The sequence below is a fragment of the Panthera pardus genome, unplaced genomic scaffold (genome assembly GCF_024362965.1).
Source record: "Panthera pardus isolate Hobbes unplaced genomic scaffold, ASM2436296v1 HiC_scaffold_24, whole genome shotgun sequence".
Taxonomy (NCBI): domain Eukaryota; kingdom Metazoa; phylum Chordata; class Mammalia; order Carnivora; family Felidae; genus Panthera; species Panthera pardus.
Window position 1 is genome coordinate 40249385 of NW_026526810.1, and position 6000 is coordinate 40255384.

Genomic DNA, 6000 nt, shown 5'->3' on the forward strand with positions numbered 1-6000 from the left:
TGTTCTTAGCCGTCATATCCGAGCCTTGACTGCATACTGGAGCATGTGGTTCCAATATAAGCAAATTAGAATTAATTCCAACCTAAATAAAGCAGCATAATCCCATCCCTACCACAGTTACTAGTTTACTGGTTGGCAATGGGCATGACACAATTTGGGACGAGAGGAGCAATTTGCTGTGGACTTTCAGGGAAGTTTTTGTTTCATATTTCAAGAGAACTTCAGCGTCAGCCTCCTCTTTTTGCATGTACTCCAAAAATCAGAGGGCATAACAACAAAAATTGAAGGTATATCACCAACATGTTGTATGAAAAAAAAAAAATTTAAGGAGCCCCTGGACTATGGGCAGCCATTTTCCAACCACAAGGTCTGGCTAGGTTAAAATAAAGCAGGCATGGAGAAAGCAAATTGATATGATCTTTGATGATGTTTTTGAGCTTTGCATCAAATGGCTTCTGAACCCAGGTCTATGATCATTGATGAAAACAACAGGATTAGAGTTTTCTGCTGTTTGTAATCTAGTGTGTTCTAAGTAATATAGGCCGGATGGCTATTTTTTCGTGGCAAAGACCTCAACATAAAATGGAACGTCTGTCTAGAACTTTTAAGGCCCCATTCCATGGGTAAGATTCTATCACTCAGGGGCAAAACTGAAGAGAAATATTGGGGAAAGGAGAATGTAATCCCATCTGAAGGATTTATGCTGTTTCAAAAAATAAAAACAGAGAGCTAGTTTCTTCTCGTCTTTCTTCTATAACTAATTGAGAGGAAGAAATAGCTATCTCCCCAAACCCTCAGTCATGGGGGCTCCCTTCCTCTTTTGAAGGACTGACTGGTGATGTTTTTTATATCTATTATGGATCATATTTATATGATTTATATGATTATATTTATACTTTATTTTCCATACTATATTATATACTCCCTGAGCACTATGATTGCCATGCTTCTCTGTACCATGTACCTAACATGGCACTAAGTACATAGTAGACACTCAAAAAAGGGAGACTGGAATTAAATCTATCAATCATTTGACATTATAACCTGAATTTATTTTTCATACTGTTAGGTAGTCTTTGCATGTATCATTTTTAATGCCAGAATATTATTCCCACCAGTGGATTTCCTGTAATACTCCTAATAAATATGGAAGACAAAAAGAGTATAAAAACCACAGTTTTGTGTCACTTCTAACTAATTTCTGGGCCTTTGCTGACCCTGTTAGATAGAGCCAGAGGGCTTTATTGAATAGCTCAGGGAAAAACAACTAGTAATACAAATTCAATGATAATTGAAAGTACTATACTATATCTATAATATGAATTAACCAATATTCAAATATATTTAATGACCATTTATTACATGCAAGGCTGGTGCTGATGGCTGTGAGGAACAGAGAGTCTCAAACCCAACCTGCCTCAAGAAGGTTACAATCTGATATATTTTATTTCACTATTCACCTTAACCTGCCACTGGACAGACACAAGAATTCTGTCTACATAGTTTCAGTTCCCACTTTTTTAGAGCCCCCACTCTACACTCTAACACACACACACACACACACACACACACTCATACACACAATCACACACACACACACACACACACACACACACAATTTTATAAGGGAGACCTGAGTTGCCCAGAGAAACCTTTAGTAGTCAAAAGGAATAGCAACTGAAGCAATGGGCTTTGCTTCCCTGGGAGACTGACTTGCACTTCGCCTCTTGTTTACAAGGAAATATTCTAGAAAGTTCATAGAAGGAGGAGGAAGAAGAGGTAAGAGAATAAAGCTAACTAAGTCAAGTAGCCAGTTGCTATCTAGATGGAGTGAGTGGCCTCCTAGGGCTATCCATCTAGAACCAAGATTCATGGGTAATGGACTCCCTTGTAGCTCCCTTCTCCATAGGAGAGCAGCTAGTTCTTGCTTTCTTTTCCATAGCTATCCCCTTGGGACCAAAGGGAACAATTTTATGTTACAATTAACTTTGTAAGTATTACCTGCAGTTCATGGCATTTCCATCACTGGTTAACTAAAAGCCAAGATTTTCCACCCTACCAAAAGCCAGATTCTACTAGTCATCAAAGGTCCACTCTCTTCATTCTCACTCTAACAAGAATCCCTTGTGGGATTTCCTAATACAGATTTTGTCTTTTCTCTCTGTTCATAGGTAAAAAAGAGTTCTGTATCCCCTGCTAGTGTAATTTATTATTTAAGCCATTAAATGGCTTGTGTTAATGCTATTTTCATACTTGAGACATCCCTTAATTGTCCATCTTATATTCAATGTCTTTTTCCCCTTTAGGATTTTCTCTTTCATATTTAACAAAAGCATGCATTTATACCAAAATCAAGAGAAATTCAGAGTCAGAAAAGGAAAAAAGAAACATGTCAAACACTCTAAAATATCAAACCTAAATAGCCATAGATTTTAATTTTTAAAAAGTCAGTATAGTAAATCAAGTAAAACAAATAATCTCTCTTCCATAGTCCTATGTTTGTATCTTGGCACAATGCCTAGTGCATAGTGGATGCTCAATAAATACGTATTGAAAAACGAATGGTTCTCTCCCTCTAGGTAGAGGTGGTAATTTAACATGTGTTCTGAATTTTGCTCCTTCCTAATATCACACTAAGAAATCAGTACAGGGATTTAAAAAATATTTTTATTTTAGAAATTTTCAAACCTATTTTAAAAAAAGGTAAACAGGGTAGTATTAACAACCTCCATATACTTACTTAATCACCCATTTTTAATAATTATGGATTCTTCATCTATCTTTCCTCCCACTTTTCCTCCCCTATGTTAACATAAATCCAGTACATCATGTCATGTCAGATTAACATCATGAGAAGCCAAAAAGAGACAATGGCAACAAAATTTGAGAAGCCTTTTAGCTGGAAAAGCAGAAGAGTGCTAAAAGATGTAGTAGACTATCAAAACTGAATCTTAAGGGGACAATGAGGTAAATCAATAATCAAACCTATATACACTGAAGTGTTACCAAAAGACTCATAACCAACCAGTTCCAGGCTCCTCTTGAAGTGAAATGAGGAAAGAGGGTAATACTATAAGGAGGATTGGTTGCCAATCTGTTTAAGAGACAATCAGATCCCCAGAATCCCTTCCCAATTCCATGCAATCAGGCAAATAAATGCTTCTCCTCTACCGAAACAAAATACTGCAAACTTATTCCCTGCAGATGATGAAGCAGGAGGTCTTTCAGGGGCAAGGGGATTAAGTGAACATTTGTGTATTGGATGCTGAGGCCTCCAGATATCTTTACCAACTTGGCTCCCAGATTCAGGGCAGCCAGGCTTTCAACTTTCAAGGAAGAGATTAGAGGATCCTTCTCTATGGAATCTGATCAACCCAAAAGGAAAGACCTGAAGATACTGATGTGGGAAGTTCCCCAATGATAAGCCCAAACAAATTAAGGTAAGTTTACAACTGACAAATCCCCACCCATACTCAGAATTTCCTGTCAGCAGTTTGTTGCCCTGTTCTTAAATATGAGTGGACAACCAAGGATTATCAGACACTTGAGGGAAGTCACTATCATGTGAGACACTTAGACATTTACTATCATGTGAGGCAGTTAGACATTTAGAATTGAAAACAGGAGAGCATAAACTTAATAATGGAATTGGAACAAAAAGTTGAGAAAATTTCCTAGTAAGCAGAACCAAAAAGAAAGGACTGGTTCTGGAAATTCAAAATCCAAATAATAAAGGCTCCAAAAAGAGAGAGGGCGTTCCGGAGTGGGGGGGGGGTGGGGGGGGTGGGGATATGTGTATCATCATCTATGAAACAATCTAAGAAAAATTTCCAGAACTGAAGTACATGAGTTGCCAGATTAAATGAGTTCACCAAGAGCCTACCACAATGGATAAAAATAGATCTATACGAAAGCCTGAGATCAGGAAATTTGAGCACACAGCAGACAAAGAGAAGACCTTCAAGCTTTCAGAGAGGATATAAAACAGGACAAACACCAAAGACTAACACTCAAAATGGCAGTGTCCACTGTTCAACAATAATACTAGAAGCTAGAAGGCAATGGAGCAAGACCTTCAAATACTCCAAAGGAAAAAAAATTGCTAAATAAATTAATGATTTGGAAGTATATTTTCTTGTAAAAGATTTTTTTTCTTTAAGTAATCCCTACACCTAACATGGGGCTCAAACTTACAACCCTGAGATCAAGAATTGCATGCTCCACCAACTGAGTCAGCCAGGCGCCCCCTGGGACTGTCTTAAAAATAACTTTATGTATCATTTTTAACCCAAATATTGCTTTTCTCTAGTTTGGGTCAATGTGAGTTAGGGAAAAAAGATATGCCTAACGAGGTCCATAGAACACACAATGGCATCACCTGCAAATACACATATGGTGTTTGCTATTTGCTCAGCATCTCTAAAGCATTTTGAAAATACTAGTGTCCTCTGAACTTTGGCAAACAGAGAATCTTCTTATTTAATTGTTGTGTTCTCTTTTGAATATAGTGAAATTCAATACACATATCTCTTACAGTCAGATCTCATTTATTCACTGCAATGAGGGAAGCATCCCAAACAGCAAATACCTTTTCTGGAATGTATCTTTGCCATGTATTTGAAGAGGCAGGTGTCTAGAAACTAGACCAAATAATAGAACTATCTTGGAAAAGCTAATAAACAACAGATTACTTATTCTGTTCTATCCACTTAACCTGTCTTTGTTTGGAATAAAAGTTTGAAAACTTGATGTGTACTACCAACAGGTACTGAAGACATCCCACTAGAATGTAAGCTCTGTGGGGGCAGAATTTTTTTTTCTGTTTTGTTCATTAGTGTATTTCACGTATCCAGAAGACACTGCCAGGTACATAGGATGTGCTTAATAAATATTTGTTGGGTTTATAAAAAACTGAAAGAGTAAATTAATGACAGAGCTGAATTTCCAAGTAAATGGAAAATGAAAATTAAATTTGCATCCATATTTTCCTACTGACCACTATGACAATAAAACTTGCACAAGAATGGAGGTGGACATTTGTCACAGCCATGAATGTCCACCATCTTTTAAACAGCCTTTCTATATTGAAGAACATTTCAACAATATGACTTTTGTATCCCTAACACGTAAAAGTCAGAAGCAAAAATTCCCAAGACCCTTCTGCAGCCAGGATATAGACTTGTGACCCAGGCACCTGCTGGAAACTTTGGTTCACCCATTTTGTCATTTGGATGTTGGTCTTTCCTAATTGATTTGTGCAGCTCTTAACACAATGTCAGACCTACTCATCCTTCTGTGATACTAGTTGCAGATATTTTCACTTGTAATTTGTCTTTATTTTTATATGCAAATTTTAAAAAATGTTTTATGTAGTCCAAAGTATTCATCCTATATGGGCGTTTGAGTTGTATGTCATAGGAAGGTCTATTTCCCTTTGATATTGTAAAAACAAATAAAATTTACTCATAATTTCTTCTATAACTAGTAGTTTGACTTTTTTGTATGTTTAAGTCTTCAACCTACCTGGAATTTATTTTGGTGTGAGGAGTGTGGTAGGGGTTCAGCTTCTTTTGTCCAGTTTGCTATACAATTGTCCCCAATCACTTATTGAATGCAATGTTCTGAACTGATATCTATACTAAATTACTTAATCCTCTTATTCAACTCACTGTGTTAAAGAACTAGTGCTCAATAATCAAGAAAGAAAAGTAGGAGATGAAAGAAAATGAGGATAATCAGGAGAAATATAAGTTTAGAGGTTAAGATTTTATGAGATTCTTGTTACTATCAGTGACAACCTCATTTTTCATCACCTGAGAGACAACCTGGTGTTTGGAGCTGATAACACTCTCAATAACTATTTTAAGAAGAGTCATCCCTTCCCTATTATGATCATATACCAGCCCTCTAGTACTTAGGTTTTTAGTATGTAGAAGTTTTACTTTATTGGAGCAAGGAGTCACTTATTACATGTGATATAACATAGTAAGGGTCCTCTGC